Raw genomic sequence first — 18,946 nt, forward strand, 5'->3', positions numbered from 1 at the left:
AGAACAGAAGGGGCTTAGTAAGGACAGAAATGTGTCCAAGGAAAGACTGTGGAAGGTGTGAATCAGTGAGACATTTGTTGTGGGATTGTAGGTATGCGAATGAAGTATGGAGAAAGGTGGGTGTTTTAGTTAAAGAGCTGACAGGAGTCGGGTATATGGACTGGAAGGTGGCTTTGTTTGGATTGGGTGCGTGTGGTAGGAAAAATACAAGAATTTTGTGGTTCGTAATAGTATGTGTGATAGAATGCCTGTGGGACACTAGGAATATATTAGTGTTTAAGAGGGAAGAGATATCGGTGAATGAGTGTGTCAAAATATTTTTGTCGAGACTTTATGTGATTTATCTCTGGGACAGGAAACGGGATGGTGGTCTGGACTCGGAGGGAGTTTGGAAATTTAAAAAATGGAGAGCACTGATTAAGTAAATATGTGGAACACTGTTATGTTTTGATGTTGTTGCTTCTTCTAATATTTGCTTTCTCGTATGTTTGCTTTTGTCTTAATAATAAATAAATATTAATAAAAAAAAAAAATCTGTTCTTATCAGTTTAATATCTGATACGTCCCCTATCTGGGGACCATATATTAAATGGATTTTTTGAACAGGGAAATGGAAAAAGAGCTTGCTCTGTCCACTCCACGCATTGACCTGGTATTGCAGTACCTCCAGGACCAGTGCATCCTTTCTATTCCAGTATGAAAAAACAGAATGAAATTGAGTGATGAATTTCAAGGATCCTTCCAGCAAGCAAGTGGAAAGTTGCTGTGCTGCTTTCTGCATCCCTGGTGCTGCTGCATCTAGCCTGTCAATCTCTTAATTGCATCACCTGTGTGTGGGTTTGTTCCAGCACCAAGCAACCCAGCCAGCCAGTCAGTCACCTCTCCTCACACAGTCCAAATCCAATTAAGATTGATGGCTTAATTGTTGTGTTATTTGGCTTATCACCTGAATGAAGTGTTAGGATATCACCTGAATGCAGTTTTTGGACCTCCCTCCACTCTGTGCACCTCTGTTTTGATTTGGGCCTATTGTGCACACCTGGGCAGTCTGCTGAGTTGTTCCTTTGAATTGACCCTTTTGTAGCAAGTTTGCTTGATGTAACCAATTTTGTTTTCCTAGTTCTTTATTAAATAAGTAAAGTTTGTTTGCCTGTGTCTCCCTCTTGTGGATCTATTAAAGTGGATGACTTGTAGGCTAAAATCTAGTCCAGCACTTCCTATGTATCAGCAACAGCTGGACCTACCTTGTCTGGCTAATGGACGAAACACTGCACGTGTCACAAGAGGCCTGTCAGGTCAGAGGTCAAGTAAGGTCAGGTCACTGGATGACATCACAAGGGCTCTGACGGAACACTCAACAATGGGGCCGTGACATCACAATCAACAATGCCTAGATACTTAATTGTATTTTTTTTTCCTCTCTCACTACTCTCCATTGACTTCTTATCGGTCATTATGCTTGGCGCGCTTTGGCACCAGGAAGTCCGTGCGTGCGAAGAAAAGGCGTGACCAAAAGTGGTGGGTGGAGCTATGCCGATACGAAAAACACGAAGTGGAGCATGCTGTTGATTTCAGAGCGTAGGACGCACGTTTTCCCTGGTTTGTGAGAGAAAGAAGCCTCCCGGACTATCTCTGCAGCTGGGGCCTGTAGCCTATCGCCTTCACAAGTGTTCTGCATTGAGGACCATCGGCCTGTAGGGCGAACCCTTTTCTGGTTATCGCTTCTCGGCCTTTTGGCTGCGATCATGGCTTGTCCGGACGCAGCCAAGGCTGAGGTTTGAGAAGGCGATCGACGGACGGACGGCGGACAGTGGAAGTCGGACGGCGTACGGCTGGAGAATGGGCATCATTATACGCTCGGCGGGGGGCGGAGATTTCCGGGTCCATAATAGCTTTGGCAATGATGTGGCGGAAGAAAAGAAAGGAATCTTCACGATGAAGCACCTTGTTCACCAGGTACTGTTCAAGCTGTTACATGTAAGTCGTGAGGATATTTTATGCTTACAAGACCCAAGGAAAGGGCGCTATACCCTTGTGCTAACGAGCTCTCAGGCTTGTCATAACCTACACATGTGGTTGAAAAGCCATGAGAATAATCCGGAGTTGGTTGGGTTGTGTTTCACACTGCTGTATAATGATGATGTGCCTCTGGTGGTATATATGTACAGTCCTTATGTGTCTGTGGACGTTATTTCACTTATCTTGAGTAGATTTTGCGAATTGGTGAGGTATTCACACAAAATCCTAAACTCTGAGAGTTTATGGACCGGGAAGCACAAGTACTTTGTTAAATTCAAAGGGGACACTTCATGTGCTGGTGGAATGTGCTACCCACCTGAATCCTTTTCTATCGGAAGAGATATAGGTTTATTGTTTTTTGATGGTGCTCCGAGCTTCTGCCGGAGATGTAAGGTGATTGGCCACACTCTGGAGAACTGTAGTGTTTCAAATAAGGTGTGCGCTAAGTGTAATCAGGAGGGGCATTCTTCCGGCTCCTGTGTAAACCCGGTGATATGCAATGTATGTGGAAAGTCGGGCCATGTGTTCAGGGATTGTCCGCTGAATCCGCGGCCGAGGAAAAAAACATATGCGGATGCCGCCCAGGGAGCTTCTGGGGGATCCTCTACGGTAATTGCTCAGGTTCCAATGAGGTTTCGGAAATCTCAAGAACCTCACCGGGCTCCGGTTCCACCGCGGGTGGAGGTTGGGTGAGGAGGAGGGAGAGATGGAATGCTCCCATGAGGTGGGGTTTCTTCCCCTTCCGTCTGATGAGGCGACTGGCCTCCGGGGGGTTGGGGAGTCAGAGATTGCTGACCCTACAACGCCGATTATGTGGAGTGAAGAGAGCCCTACGGGTATAACAGGTGAGCAAGGTGACTTCACAAAAGACAAAAGGTCTGAGGAGGAGGAGGAGGATCAGGCTTGCATAAAAAAAGCCAGATTTGCATATTCCCCTGTGAGCGACTTTGGCAGTTCTGGGGATGAAAGAGTCTACCCGCTGACTGACGTCGCCAACGAGATAGCTTTTTTAGGAGAAGTCGGGACTGGGGACTATACCTTAGGTGGCCACACTCCCGAAGGGTTCGGATGATTTCCAGATGGAGGATTGGGAAATATATCAATAGATGGCTCAAGGCATGGAAGGACGAACTGCCTTACATGTCATATCCTTGAATGTGAGGCTGCTGACATCAAGAGCCAGGAGAGCTGTAGTGCTCGATTTTGTGAAATATCAGGGCGCTGATATTATTTGCCTACAGGAATGCGGGATAACAATGTCTTTAAGCGCGGATGAGTGGCCTTATGGCAAGTCTGTATGGTCTGGGGCGAGTGGGAATAGGAATGTGGGGGTGGGCGTTTTGTTAAATAATAAATGTATGAGTGTGGAGTCATATACGGTGGTGGAGCCTGGGAGATGCTTGATGGTGGTGGTAAAGTTTAAAAAGTGGAGGATTAAAGTGTTGAATGTGTATGGATCAACAAAAAAAGAAGAGCGGGTGAATCTATTGAGTAAGTTGGGGGTGTTTTTGGTAGGGAGGATGCCGTGTATGTTAGTAGGTGATTTTAATTGTGTGGTTGAGGGTGAAGAGAAAGATACGTCAGGTGTGCAATTGAAACAATTGATAAGTGATTTTTCTCTTCTAGATACGGCTGAAGCAGTAATGGGGAAACCACCACCAAGCACCTTCATTTCGGATAGAGGGGGTATAGAGTCTAGGAATGACTTCATCTTTATTTCTAAAAATCTTAGTTGCATAAGTTTTTCACAGAATGGGGTGTTTTTCACAGATCATGAATGTCTAAAGGTTGGAGTGGAAGGTGGGTGTAAAAATACGTATGGTAATGGTGTTTGGAAATTAAATGTAAGATTGTTAGAGGATGAAAGAATTATGGGTATTTTTAGATTTCAATATGGGGAGTGGAAGAGGAGAAAGGGGGAGTTTGATGATATTTTGAAGTGGTGGGAATGGTTGAAAGGGAGGATAAGAGTTTTTTTTAAGAGTTGGGGATGTAAAAAAGCGAGGATGATGAGGAATAAATACAACGACTTGAATATGAGGTTGGAATGGCTGAGGAAATTAAAGGAATTAGGTGTGGAAGTGAATGATTTTATCAAGAATGTTAGGGAAGAGCAAAAACAGTTCATTGAAAGGAAAGGGAAAGAAATAATTTTTCGGTCAATAGTTGAGTGGATGCAGAAGAATGAGAAATGTACAAGATTTTTCTTTAAGAAGGTGTGTGGGAAAAAGGAAGATATGTGTGAAATTATGAATAAGGCTGGGGTATGTGTGAGTGGGGAGGGAATGATGGGAGAGGTGGAGGAGTTCTATGCAAATTTGTATGCAAAAAAGAGGATAGACAGGAGCTTGAAGGGTAATGTATTAAATTGCATAAAAAATACTTTATGTAAGGAAGATAGGGAATTATTGTGTGAGGATATTATGGATGAGGAGATTAAGAAGATTGTGTGTGGGACAAAAAAGAATAAAACACCAGGGAAGGATGGGATTCCGATAGAATTGTATGTGGCTGCATGGGATTGGATGGGGGAGGATTTTTGTAATGTATGCAGATATATGTGGACAAATGGAGTCCTGAGTGACTCAATTAAAGAAGGAGTGGTTGTGTTGCTGTTTAAAAAGGGTGAGAAAAGATGTTTGAGTAATTGGAGACCAATCACTTTGTTGAATGTAGATTATAAAATTTTTAGTAAATGTTTGGTGAATCGTATGCGTGAGGTGGTTGGTAAGGTGGTGCAAGAGGACCAAGTGTGTGCGGTGCCTGGGAGGAGTATGTTTGAGAATGTGTTTTTATTAAGGGATATGATTGGAGATTGTAAAGATAGGAAAAATAAATGTATGTTGTTATCAGTGGATTTTGAAAAGGCATTTGACCGAGTGGCGCATGCATTTATGTTTGAAGTACTAAGGAGAATGGGGTATCCAGAGAGGTTTTTGAAATGTGTGAGGATGTTGTATGAAGGAGTGGGAAGTGAGATTCTAGTGAATGGGAAATTGAGTGGTAAGATAAGGGTTGCATCCGGAGTTAGACAAGGGTGCCCAATGTCTCCGGTTTTGTTCATTAGTGTGATTGAGGTTTTGTTGTGTATGGTACGAAGTGATAAAGTAATGAGAGGTTTGTTAATTCCAGGGAGTATGGGGAAATGTGTGAATGTATTAGGTTATATATATGATATTGTGATACTGAGTGATAATATGGCTGCAATGAGAAGAGGTAGATTGATCTTGGATTTGTTTTGTGGAGGTTCAGGGTTTAAAGTGAATTGGGATAAATGTTCGTTTAAACTTTTTGGGGATAATAGAGTAAGAATGGAGGATGTAAGATATGAGGAAGGGCCGATCAAAATATTGGGGGTGTTATTTAATGATGATATGAAAGGAGATGAAAGTTGGATTGAGTGTGGGAAAGATTGAAAGAAAGCTGAATTTTTGGAAATTAAGAGAGTTGACTATGACTGGTAAAATTCTAATAGTGAAAGCAGTGGTATTGCCAATCATAGCATTTGTGTTTTGTGTGTATCCTATGAATGTTGTGAAGTTCAAAAAGGTGGAGAAAATTGTGTTTTCCTTTCTATGGGGGAGCAGAATGGAGAAAGTGAAAAGGGAATATGTGCAAAAGTTAAGGGAGAATGGTGGGCTGGATTTTCCGAATTTTGAGGTGTCATTTGGTATAAGTTATGTTAAAAGTTTTGTGGTTTTGATTGGGAAAGAGAGTAAGTGCGCATATATGATGAGATACATGGCAGGTTGGATGTTGTATGGGTTGAGATGGAAGAAGAGGGATGCCAGAGTTCCGGTGGCTTTTGTGTGTCCGAAATGGTATATGGTAATAGAGGTTTTTATTAAGAAGTACGATTTGTTAAGTGTTAAGATGGATGAGTTTAGGAACAAGAAATATGTGTTGAATGTATGGCGAAAGGAAGAGATTGCATGTGATATTGTGGGTTTGGGTTCGAGTGAAGCTGAAAGGGTATGGAAGAATGTTTCAATTAAAGGTACGTCGAATAGACAAAAAGATATAGTGTGGTTGAGTTTGCAGAATGCGTTACCGGTGAGAGAGGTTCAGAGAAGGAGAGGTTTGATTAGATCTGAATTGTGTCCAAGAGAAAGTTGTGGTGGGAGTGAAAGTGTAAGACATTTGTTTTGGGATTGCAGGTATGCACAAGAAGTATGGAAAGGGGTTGGAGGTTTGGTAAAAGAACTGACGGGTGTTACGCAAATGAGTTGGAAAGTGGCTTTGTGTGGTATTGGGGCGAGTGGTAAACAGAATACTAGATTATTATGGTTTATAATATTTTGTATGATGGAAAGTTTATGGGATGTGAGGAATTTGTGGGTGTTTAAGAGAGAGGCTTTAGATGTGTGAAATTTTTTGTATCTAAATTGTATTTTGTTTATAAATGGGATAGTCAGTACGGTGGTGGTTTAGATAGTGAGGGGGTGTGGAAGTATAAAAAGTGGAGGTTCCTTCTTGATTGATTAAATAAACAAAAGACCATGATGATGAAGTAGAAGGTACTCTTTATGGATTTGGTGTTTTTAGAGATGCCGAGATGATGTATACTGAGTGCTGAATACGTACTGAAAGGTCTAAAAAAAAAAGAAAATCTGTTCTTATCAGTTTAATATCTGATACGTCCCCTATCTGGGGACCGTATATTAAATGGATTTTTCGAACAGGGAGATGGAAAAAGAGCTTGCTCTGTCCACTCCACGCATTGACCTGGTATTGCAGTACCTCCAGGACCGGTGCACCCTTTCTATTCCAGTATGAAAAAACAGAATGAAATTGAGTGATGGATTTCAAGGATCCTTCCAGCAAGCAAGTGGAAAGTTGCTGTGCCCTGCCTCAGGAGCCCTGCACTTCAGCTTCTCCTTCCTCTGTGAGGGTTTTGCTGTGCTGCTTTCTGCATCCCTGGTGCTGCTGCATCTAGCCTGTCAATCTCTTAATTGCATCACCTGTGTGTGGGTTTGTTCCAGCACCAAGCAACCCAGCCAGTCACCTCTCCTCACACAGTCCAAATCCAATTAAGATTGATGGCTTAATTGTTGTGTTAATTGGCTTATCACCTGAATGAAGTGTTAGGATATCACCTGAATGCAGTTTTTGGACCTCCCTCCACTCTGTGCACCTCTGTTTTGATTTGGGCCTGTTGTGCACACCTGGGCAGTCTGCTGAGTTGTTCCTTTGAATTGACCCTTTTGTAGCAAGTTTGCTTGATGTAACCAATTTTGTTTACTTATTTAACAAAGAACTAGGAAAAGTTTGTTTGCCTGTGTCTCCCTCTTGTGGATCTATTAAACTGGATGACTTGTAGGCTAAAATCTAGTCCAGCACTTCCTATGTATCAGCAACAGCTGGACCTACCTTGTCTGGCTAATGGACGGAACACTGCACGTGTCACAAGAGGCCTGTCAGGTCAGAGGTCAAGTAAGGTCAGGTCACTGGATGACATCACAAGGGCTCTGACGGAACACTCAACATTGGGGCCGTGACATCACAATCAACAATGCCTAGATACCTTTTTTTTTTTTTTTTTTTCTCTCACTACTCTCCATTGACTTCTTATCGGTCATTCTGCTTGGCGCGCTTTGGCACCAGGAATTTCGTGCAAATAAAAGGCGTGACCAAAAGTGGTGGGTGGAGCTATGCAGATACAAAAAACACGAAGTGGAGCATGCTGTTGATTTCAGAGCGTAGGACGCACGTTTTCCCTGGTTCGTGAGAGAAAGAAGCCTCCCGGACTATCTCTGCAGCTGGGGCCTGTAGCCTATCGCCTTCACAAGTGTTCTGCATTGAGGACCATCGCTTCTCGGCCTTTTGGCTTAGATCTTGGTTTATTGCCTGTTTTAAGCTGAGGGGTGTGTTCATAGGGTCCTCCTTGGGAGGGCCCTGGATGCTCGAGTGGGGATCTCTTCTCAAGCGACAGGATGGCGTCTTTTCGTGGTGGACAAGACACAATCCGCTTCCAGGTCAAGCCTGAATTCAAGAAGGAGGTAACTCTGAAGACAATCGTGGAGGAAATGATCTTTAAGGTACTGCAGTTGAAATCCCAAGATTTGGAATGTTTACAGGATTTTCCTTCCCAAGGGATTTATGATTTGACTTTATATTCAGAAGCAGACTGTTTGAATGCGGTGGAGAAAATGTTGGCAAGTAGAGAGGCTATTCTCGATAAAGTGAATGTTGAACCTTGTTTCAAGCAATATCGGCGGAAATTGATTGTCCATATGTATAATCCTAGGATAAACATCGACATTGTCAAAGCATATCTTTACCGTTTTTGTGAGCAAATCGACGGAGGAGAAAAGATGCTTAACAAATGGTGTATGCATAATGGAAAATGGAAGTTCTTTGTTGTATTTAAAAAGGACAATGCTAGCCTGGAAGGATACATTTGTCCCCCTGCGAATTTTACAATCTGAGGAGAAAGAGGCTATTGTTTTTTTGAGGGGCAAACCTCTTATTGTCAAAACTGTAATAAGTATGGACATACAAAAGACCTCTGTCAGAAGGGGGTGGTTTGCAAAAACTGTGGTAACCCGGGTCATAAGTCTATCGAGTGTAAAAATGAACGGGTGTGTGATCTGTGTGGAATGGCGGGGCATATGGCCAGAGCATGTGATAGAGGTGGAAAAATCCTTTTTTCCAAAATGGCGAAGGATGGTGGGAGGAGGAGAGAAATGGTGCGTGAAATGGCGCGTTTGGCAGAAGAGGAGGGCTTGTCCATGGACCAATGTGACGGTGGAGCCCCCTCCTCTCTGGCTAATGAAATGGGAGAAAATAATGTGGTAGTGGAACCTCCTCTTGACCGTGATGATGGTGTCCACATGTAGATTTTTTCAGGTAACTCCCAACAAGGTGCAGAGGAGGTGAATGTTGGGGATGAAAATGTGGAAATGATGATTCATGAGCTCTCTAATGAAATAAGTGGAGAAGTTTTGGATGTGATGAGTCCAATCAGTCCATCTACCTTTTGTGAAGTTGATTCGGAAGATGGGATAACACCCGGTCAAAGATGTGTTGCAAAGTCTTCTGGGGAGGAAGAAGGGGAGTGGTCTGGGGGTGGTATGCATAAAAGACTTAAGTATGAGCACGCAAATAGGTTTGAGGCTTTGTCCTCCCTTGCAGGGGATTGTGACAACGCCTCTCAGGGTTCGCCTGGTAATGTGTTCTTAGAGCAAGAAAGTGTAGATAGGTTGATGAGAGTCAGTCTAAGTAGAAATGCCAAGAATTAAGATGGATTGGAAGTATTACTTTATTATAGTCACTATGAGTTTAGTAGTGGCATCCTGGAATGTGAGAAGTATAGGGAATGTTCATAGAAGGGCAGGTGTCTTTGACAAATTAGGTAAAATGAGTGTTGACCTCTTTTGCTTACAGGAATGTGCCATTAGTGTCGCCCCTTTGGATTCTGAATGGTGTCACGTTAATTCTTTTTGGTCACCTTGTAGTGAGAATAGGAATACGGGGGTAGGGGTATTGGTCAAAAACAAAAATATAGTTGTAAAAGAATTTAAAATTGTGATCACAGGAAGGTTTGTTATTCTGGAATTTGATTTTTGGGGGCAAAGTATGAGGATTTTTAATTTATATGCTCCGGTGGAGAAAAAGGATAGGATTAATTTTTTTGAAGTAGTAAAATTTTATTTGCCAGGTAGAACATCTACAATTGTGGCAGACGACTTTAATTGTATTAGGTTTGCTACTGATAGAGAGGGTGTGGTTGAGTCTAAGCTAGACGCTTCTTCTATAGCTTTAAACCAAATTATTCAAGATCTACACTACCAGGATGCTGGTCTATTGGTTGATAGTGTAGATAGATTTACTTTTTTGCTGAAAGTGGTACTGTAAAATCAAGATTAGATTTTCTTTTGTTTTCTCAAGGGATCAAAATTATGAATTGTAAGAACTTGATGGTTGGAGTTTCTGATCATAAAATTGTTAAGGCGGAGGTTTGTATGACAGAGTCTGTGACCTTTGGGAAGGGGTTATGGAAGTTGAACATTAGCTTGCTAGAAGACAAAGATGTGATGCAAGAGTTAGAAAGATTATTTAATTACTGTGTTGGGAAACAAAAAGAGTTTGTCAATATATTACAGTGGTGGGATTGGACTGAAAAGAGGATGACTGATTATCTTAAAGGCGTTGGTGTCTGGAAAGCCAGAAAAGAAAAAGAAAGAGAAGTTGTTTTGGTGAAAAGACTAGAGACCTTATACAAATTAAAAAGTGTTGGCTTTGAGGTAGAGGGAGAGTTGAGTAAAGTGAAAGAGGAAATAATAAAAGGGCTGATGGAACGAGGGAAAAGGATTGTGTTACAGGCAAAAGTTAAACATTTGGAGGAACATGAACAGGCTTTTTTGACTCTGTGCTGTCTGTGGGTGTGAGATAACTGGAGATAAAATGATTAATGAAATTAGTAAGTTCTATGAATCTTTATTTGGTCAGGATAATGCAGCATCAGATAAAGAAATTGAAGAATACTGTAAGGTTTTGGAAAATAATATCCCAAGAGGTGAGTTGGATTTTTTGGAAGGGGAAATCACTGAGGATGAAGTTAAAAATGTGATAAGTGCTATGGCAAAAGGTAAAACCCCGGGTATTGACGGGCTTCCCGTTGAATTTTATATTTCTTGTTGGTCTTTCATTAAAGAGCAGATGGTGGGTGTCATCAAATATGCCTTTAACTCCGGTTCGTTGTCTGAGTCGATGAAGCAAGGGGTAGTCACTTTGATCTATAAGAAAGGTGATAGGAGAGAAGTTAAAAACTGGAGACCAATTACCCTATTAACTAGTGACTATAAGGTTTTAGCAAAAAATCGTGGCTAGCAGACTTAGTCATATAATTAAGTTTATGATTGGAGTACATCAAACTTGTGCTATCCCGGGAAGAAGGATATCTGACAATTTATTGCTCTTGAGAGATATGATTTTTCATGCGAATAATGCTCAATTCCCTTTAATTTTGGAAGGTATTCATTTAGAGAAAGCCTTTGACAAAGTTTCTCACCGTTTTATGTTTACTACTTTGACAAAGATGGGAGTGCCACAGAAATTAATTACAGTCATACAGGGTCTATATAAGGAGGTGGGTAGTAGGATCCGGGTCAATGGGCATGTTGGTCCAAATATTCAAGTTAAATCAGGAGTGAGGCAGGGATGTCCGCTTTCACCTATCCTCTTTATCTGTGTAATGGAAGGATTATTGACGACCTTGCAAAAAGACAAACATGTATCTGGTTTCCATATTCCTGGAGGGGATGGGCAGAATGCTAAATCTTTAGCATATATGGACGATGTGGTCCTTGTGTGTGGATCACAGGCGGATCTAAATCGTGCAAATCTGCATTTGAGAATCTTTTGTGCTGTATCTGGAATGCGAGTTAATTGGAATAAGTGTCAAATATGTAATTTTGGGAGGAAGGTGGAAATCAATGTGAGAGAAGTACCGCAAAAAGAGGATATTGAAGTGCTAGGGGTGGTTTTTGAGAACAATCTCAAAGGAAAACAGAGTTTTGATAAATTAGAAGCTAAAATCGATATGAAACTAGCATTCTGGAAATTACGGGATCTATCTTTGAAAGGCAAGATATTAATAATTAAAGCTATTATATTGCCATTACTTTTGTACACAGCTGTGATCTTCCCACCGGGGAAATTATGGTTGAAAAGAATAACTAGGAAACTATTTGTTTTCTTCTGGAGCTCTAAAATGGAGAAGTCCAGAAGAGAAATTGTAATGAAGAGGAGAACTTTTGGGGGATATGAGTTTCCAAATATCGATTTCTTTTTGAACATGCATTACTTTCTATTGATTTATAACATTGTTAAAGCTGAAAGTAGAACAGCTTGTATGATAAAATATTTGATAGGATGGCTGTTTGTTAAATGGAAATGGATTGAGAAACTGCTTTCTATGTGACCATAAGATCTTTTTATGAAAAATACGATCTGAGTTGTATAACTAATATCAACAAAAAAACATTAATGGGACAACTTAGAAGTAATGAAGTAATAAGTGATGTGCCTTTCCTTAATGCTAAACAGTCAGAGTTTATATGGAAACTTTTTTGGACCCCAGGAATTCTTAATAGATATCTGGACATTGCTTGGATGACTCTACATGGGTGTCTGCCTACACGAGCCTTCCTGAGAACAAGAGGTATAGATGTTGTGGAAGTATGTCCAAGAGACGGATGTGGAGGAGTGGAGGACTTGGAACATATTTTTTGGTCCTGTGTGTTCACAAAACAGGTTTTGTTGCACTTGAAAGGTTGGCTGAAGGTTATATCTGATTCTGATTATGGATACGTACACTTATTGATTGGACATGATTTTTCTAGAAGAGTGGAAACCAGAAAATATTGGATTATTTTCACAATACTAAAAGCAACGTTATGGGATGTAAGAAACCTTTAATTTTTAGGAAAACCAAAATATCTGAGCAGAATACGGTGAAATTATTCCTTTCTAGGGTTTATTTAGTGGTCTTGTATGATCGGGAAAGATGGGATCAAGGGAAAGCTGAGGAATGGTGGAAATTTGAAAAATGGAAACATTTGTGTTAAAAGAGTCTGAAGTATTTTCTATCATTTTAATAAAAGTAAAATAAGTCCAGATGATGTTGAGATCACTTGAATATGGTGAGTCACTGAATGGTGAAATGACCAGAGATTTAAGAGTGTTTTTTGACTGATGGAGAAAAAAATAAAAAATAAAAATCTGTTCTTATCAGTTTAATATCTGATACGTCCCCTATCTGGGGACCATATATTAAATGGATTTTTCGAACAGGGAGATGGAAAAAGAGCTTGCTCTGTCCACTCCACGCATTGACCTGGTATTGCAGTACCTCCAGGACCGGTGCACCCCTTCTAATCTGGTATCAAAAAACAGAATGACATTGAGTGATGGATTTCAAGGATCCTTCCAGCAAGCAAGTGGAAAGTTGCTGTGCCCTGCACTTCAGCTTCTCCTTCTTTTCCTGTGTCAGGGTTTTGCTGTGCTGCTTTCTGCATCCCTTGTGCTGCTGCATCTAACCTGTCAATCTCCTAATTGCATCACCTGTGTGTGGGTTTGTTCCAGCACCAAGCAACCCAGCCAGCTAGTCACCTCTCCTCACAGTCCAAATCCAATTAAGATTGATGGCTTAATTGTTGTGTTAATTGGCTTATCATCTGAATGAAGTGTTAGGATATCACCTGAATGCAGTTTTTGGACCTTCCTCCACTCCGTGCACCTCTCTTTTGATTTGGGCCTGTTGTGCACACCTGGGCAGTCTGCTGAGTTGTTCCTTAGAATTGACCCTTTTGTAGCAAGTTTGCTTGATGTAACCAATTATGTTTTCCTACTGCTTTATTAAACAAGTGAAGTTTGTTTGCCTGTGTCTCCCTCTTGTGGATCTTTTAAACTGGATGACTTGTAGGTAAAAAAGTAGTCCAGCACTTCCTATGTATCAGCAATAGCTGGACCTTCCTTGTCTGGCCAATGGACGGAACACTGCACGTGTCACAAGAGGCCTGTCAGGTCAGAGGTCAAGTAAGGTCGGGTCAGTGGATGACATCACAAGGGCCCTGACGGAACACTCAACAATGGGGCCGTGACATCACAATCAACAATCCATACAGCCTTTTTTTTTCTTTTTTTTTTTTTCTTTTTTTCTTCACACTACTACTCTCCATTCACTCCTCATGCGTGTTTCTGTTTGGCGTTCCTTGGCACAAGGATTTGCGTGCGACGAAAAGGCGTGACCAGAAGTTGTGGGCGGAGCAATGCAGATACGAAAAGTAGAGCATGCTGCTGATTCCAGCGCGTAGGACGCACGTTTTTCCTGGTTTGTGAGAGAGAGAAGCCTCCCGGACTGTGTTTGTGGCTGAGGCCTGTAGACTGTTGCCTTGAGAAGTGCTCTGCGTTTGCGAACAGCGGCCCCGTTGTCGAGGCCGAGCGTGTTATCGCTTCTCGGACTTTTGGCAAGATCAAGGGATTGATTTTGGCAATTGGGTTTTTGCTTTTGCAAGAGTTTCAAAGGCCCTCCTCCTCGGCCCTGGGACATCGCCCTTCGTTGGGCTTAAGTCCCTTGCTGCTATAGGGGAGGGGGTTTACCTTGGGAACTGAGAAGGGATCCCCTAGTCTGAAGTTTCTTCGGAGACTGAGGGCGCTTTTCTATTCTAGTTATGGAGGAGGAAGAGGAAAACCCGGTTCCTACCTATGCCAGACTGAAGAATTCGGTGCGCTTTGAATTTACCAAGACAGCTGATCTGAAGACCCTGAACTACCTTGTGGACCAAGTGCTGGTGGACCTTTGCAATATACAGAAAAGGGAAATTTTGGCTATCCAGGATTACGTCAAAAGAGGTATCTACGATGTTACATTTATTACTAGAGCAATATGCAAAGACTTTATGAAGACTTGGAATGATGTAAAATTGAATCCAAAAGCTGCAAACTTTAAGGTTTTTGAACATATGCCGGATGACTCTATGCTCGTCATTATTAAGATGTACTCTCCATATGTACCTTATGATGAAATTGTTACCTTTTTGTCCACCTTTTTTAAAGGAGTTTCTGGCCTTGGTCAAATTTTCAATTCTTGCGGGATTTGGACATGTAAGTGGAAATTCTCTGTAAAACCATACCGTGACTCAAATGAGACAAGTGGATTTTGGCTTCCACCAGCCAGATTTAAAAAAAGTCATGTGAATGGTGACTTTTTTTTGCAACGGGATGGGTATTTTTTGCAGAAAATGTAAAAAATATGGACACTTTAAAGAAGATTGCAATGCTACTTGTAATAAATGTGGGAGTGATGCACACGACAGTAGTGAATGTCCAGCAGAAAGGAAGTGCCGGTTATGTTATCATGTTGGTCATCTCTGTGCTAATTGTCCTCATAGATCCAAAAATCAGGAACCTAAAGGTCCACCAGCTGAAGATACTACACCTGCTGTGTTTAATGCAGAAGAACCTGCTTCATCTGGTGAAAGTATATGGGACATTAAAGCTAAAGAAAGGAAACAACGAAGTGCCAGCCAACCTTCAACCATGAAGAAGACCTCTCCCTCGGTAATCCCAGATACCCAGAATCCAAGCCCGGTGCTGATGGAGTCACAAGGAGAAAATAAAGAGCAAAGTCGTCAGAAAAAAAGGCGCAAAACGGATCCTCAGGAGACATTAGCAGCGGTAAGATTATCTGATGTTGCAATTGCAGAGTCTATCGCGGAAACTCCGGCTCCAGAGGTTCCTCACACAGAGGGACTAATGGGACAGGAGATGGAAACCTCTGCGATAATGGACTATCTATCAATAATAACTGCTACAATATTCTTTCTACAGGAGTGTGGAATTCCACACCAACAAGAATACAAAAACTATGAACAAGATTGGGTATACGGGCCATCAGTATGGTCAGGCTCAAATGAGTCAAGATCGGCAGGAGTAGCAATTCTTTTTAAAGGAAATGTGGATATTGTTGAAACAGTAGAAATTTGGCCAGGCAGAATTCTAATGGTAAAAGTAAATATTAATGGCTCTAAAGTGCAATTAATTAATTTTTATGGATCACCAAAAAAACAAGAAAGGTGTGATATGTTGGAACTTTTATCTGTATTTCTTAATGATTCTATTCCTCTCATTTTAGCGGGTGACTTTAATTGTGTACTTAAAGGAGAAAGAAGACAAAGTAATTCAACAAGTAGGAATTATGATAAATGATCTCTTTTGCTAAAAAATCTAATTTCTGATTTTAAATTAACTGATGGTTTTAAGGTATGTAATAAAAATCTGCCTGAAAATGAAGGATATACATGGGGAAATAAGAATGTAAGTTCCAGAATTGATTTTGTTTTTTGTTCAAACCAGTTAGTAACAAAAGAATGCAATATTGATGTAAACATTATTTCTGATCACAAAATTTTATCTTTCAGCCATAATTTATCAGTTTTAAATAGACGAGGTAAAGCATCCTGGAAGCTTAATGTCACCCTTCTAGATGATCCATCAGTAAAAGAAGACTTTATATCCTTCTATAAAAAAAATAGAGAAAATAAGAAAGAGAATTTGTGTATGTCCATATGGTGGGAGAGTATGAAAAGAAAAATTAAGAGTTTTTTTATCAAATTAGGAATCAAGAAAGCTAAAGAAAAGAGGGATTTCTATGGTAGACTAACCACACAACCACAAACTTTATATAAATTTAAAAAAGCAGGGATTGAGGTAGAGGAAGATATCGTTATAGTCAGGAAAGAAATAGCAGGATTAATTGAACAAAAAAGTAAGGAAATTAGATTTAATGCTAGAATTAAATACATAGAAGAAAACGAAAAATGTACTAGATACTTTTTTAAGAAAAAGATAGAGAAAAGAACACAGATAGAAGAAATGGAAGGCGAAAAAGAAATTAGTGGTATTCTACAGAAAGTGCATGATTTTTATTCCAATCTTTTTAAAGAGAAAACTGTTGATGAAAGTTTTGTAAATGATGCTCTTAAAGGGATTACTAATATCTTGGATTTTAACTCTCAACAGAAATTAAACAGAGATATCACAGAAGCAGAAGTTTTAAATACTATCAAGAGTTTCAAAAAAGGTAAAGTGCCTGGCCCTGACGGGTTGCCCATTGAATTTTATTTATGCTTTTATGAAACTTTAAAAGATGATCTTTTTAATATTTTTAGAGAAGTCTTTTTAAGTAAAACCCTCCCTCCATCTTGGAGAAAAGGAGAAGTATCATTGCTTTTTAAAAAAGGGGATAAAAAAGAAATAAAAAATTGGAGGCCCATCACCTTGCTAAATAGCGACTATAAGATAATGGCTAAAATATGTGCAAATCGTTTAAAAGATGAAATAAAAAGTTTAGTTCACTCAAATCAAGTTTGCGGAGTCCCAGGAAGGAGCGTGTGGGACAATCTAAATTTAGTTAAAGACATTATCGACGTGACAAAAATAAGGAAAAGTCAGTTAGCTGTTCTGTCACTCGACTTTGAAAAGGCCTTTGACAGAGTCTCACATGAGTTTTTATTTAAAGTTTTAAAAAGCATGGGCATCCCAGAGAGTTTTTTAAAATCTTTAAAAGCCTTTTACGAAGGATGTACTAGCCAGGTTTTAGTTAATGGCTTTAAAACAAAAAAGGTAGTTTTAAACTCAGGAGTAAAACAGGGTTGCCCCTTGTCACCCTTGTTATTTATCTGTGCCCTAGAACCCCTCTTAATAGCAATTAGGAAGAACAAGCAGATTCATGGAGTTCCCTTGCCAGGAGGAGGAGGTCTAGAAGCAAAAGTAATAAGCTATATGGATGATATTGTGGTTTTTTGTAAAGATGAATTGTCAATAAGAAGCGCCTTAAAAGAAGTGCAATATTTTTGTTTAGCTTCCGGTTTTAAAGTAAATTTAGAAAAATGTAATATTTTAAAAGTAGGAAAGTTAAATACTAAAGATATTTTAATTAAAGAAGTTGAATCAATTAAGATTTTAGGTGTCCTTTTTAATAATGATAATAATGGTGAAAGCAGTTGGAATGTTGTAACTCAAAAGGTGAATCAAAAGATTTATATGTGGAATTTAAGAGCATTATCAATGGAAGGGAAAATTTTAGTAATCAAGATGATCATTTTACCTCTGCTTTTATATTTAAGTATGGTCTTTCCACCCCCTCCTGTTTTATTAAACAAAATAATGAGAGTGTGCTTTACCTTTTTCTGGAATTCGAAAATGGAGAAACTAAGAAGAGATATTGTGGTAAGACCAAAAGAGAAAGGGGGGAAAAATTTTCCTGATTTTAAATGCTTTTTATATCTGAAATTTTTTTCCTTCTGTGTAAATAGTCTTTTTAAAAATCATTTCTGGTCATACTTTATGCGCTATAATGCCGGGTTTTTTATGAGAAAACATAATTGGTTCAACCTGGTTTTTACTTCCCCGTACAATTTTAATCTACCAAAGAATTATGAAATTTTAAATAAAATTGTTGAGATGTTTAATTTAAGCCATAAGGAAAAAAAGACTATTTTAAACAGAAAACTCTTAGAGAAAGAGGAAAGAGGGAAAATGTTGATTTGTCAAATAGAGAGATTTGATGAAGTAAAAAGTAAAAAAATATGGAAAATGACTAATATCCCTTATCTCTTTAATTCGCAGAGAGATCTTTCCTGGAGCTGCCTCCATAATTGTTTACCTGTAAGGGCATTCCAGCATCATAGAGGACTTGTAAGAACAGCAAGATGTCCAAGAGAACAATGCACCGAAGATGAGACGGTTCGGCACCTTTGCCAAGCAAGTCTGGAGGAAAGTCTATGCACTCTTAGAAAAACTTTGCGGTTTTAATAAGTTGGACTATGGAATGATTCTATTTGGATGTCTGGAATGCCCTAGGGAGGAACTTTTACCCATAGCTTGGAAAATTATAAATTGTGTCAAAGAGGCGCTCTGGAAGACAAGAAACATTTTAGTTTTTAAAAAGGACCCCTTATCGGTAGATGATGTAATTGAATTTGTTTTAAGTGAAATGTACCTGTATTACTTAATTGATAAGAAAAGTAACCCATCTCTGGCACAAAAATGGAGTTTTAAAGATTGGAATATTGTTAAAAATGTGTGATGTAATATTTTGTTTTTCTGTAAAATTTGCACTTTAAAGTTTTAGTACCCATAGAGGTACAATAAAGTTAAAAAAAAAATCTGTTCTTATCAGTTTAATATCTGATACGTCCCCTATCTGGGGACCATATATTAAATGGATTTTTCGAACAGGGAGATGGAAAAAGAGCTTGCTCTGTCCACTCCACGCATTGACCTGGTATTGCAGTACCTCCAGGACCGGTGCACCCCTTCTAATCTGGTATCAAAAAACAGAATGAAATTGAGTGATGGATGTCAAGGATCCTTCCAGCAAGCAAGTGGACAGTTGCTGTGCCCTGCCTCAGCAGTCCTG

At 39.9% G+C, this 18,946-nt stretch overlaps 4 non-coding genes across 4 annotated transcripts; all 4 read left to right on the top strand.

The window, feature by feature from the left end:
* Nucleotides 1-487: 487 nt before the first annotated feature.
* On the top strand, nucleotides 488-686 carry LOC122942677. The gene has a single exon (XR_006390637.1). It is a non-coding gene; the product is annotated as a U2 spliceosomal RNA (small nuclear RNA).
* Nucleotides 687-6,595: 5,909 nt separating this feature from the next.
* On the top strand, nucleotides 6,596-6,781 carry LOC122942747. Its single transcript, XR_006390685.1, has one exon. It is a non-coding gene; the product is annotated as a U2 spliceosomal RNA (small nuclear RNA).
* A 5,921-nt stretch (nucleotides 6,782-12,702) lies between these two features.
* On the top strand, nucleotides 12,703-12,896 carry LOC122942661. Its single transcript, XR_006390624.1, has one exon. It is a non-coding gene; the product is annotated as a U2 spliceosomal RNA (small nuclear RNA).
* Nucleotides 12,897-18,648: 5,752 nt separating this feature from the next.
* On the top strand, nucleotides 18,649-18,845 carry LOC122942662. The gene has a single exon (XR_006390625.1). It is a non-coding gene; the product is annotated as a U2 spliceosomal RNA (small nuclear RNA).
* The last annotated feature ends 101 nt before the right edge of the window (nucleotides 18,846-18,946 follow it).

The sequence above is a fragment of the Bufo gargarizans genome, chromosome 6 (genome assembly GCF_014858855.1).
Source record: "Bufo gargarizans isolate SCDJY-AF-19 chromosome 6, ASM1485885v1, whole genome shotgun sequence".
Lineage (NCBI taxonomy): Eukaryota > Metazoa > Chordata > Amphibia > Anura > Bufonidae > Bufo > Bufo gargarizans.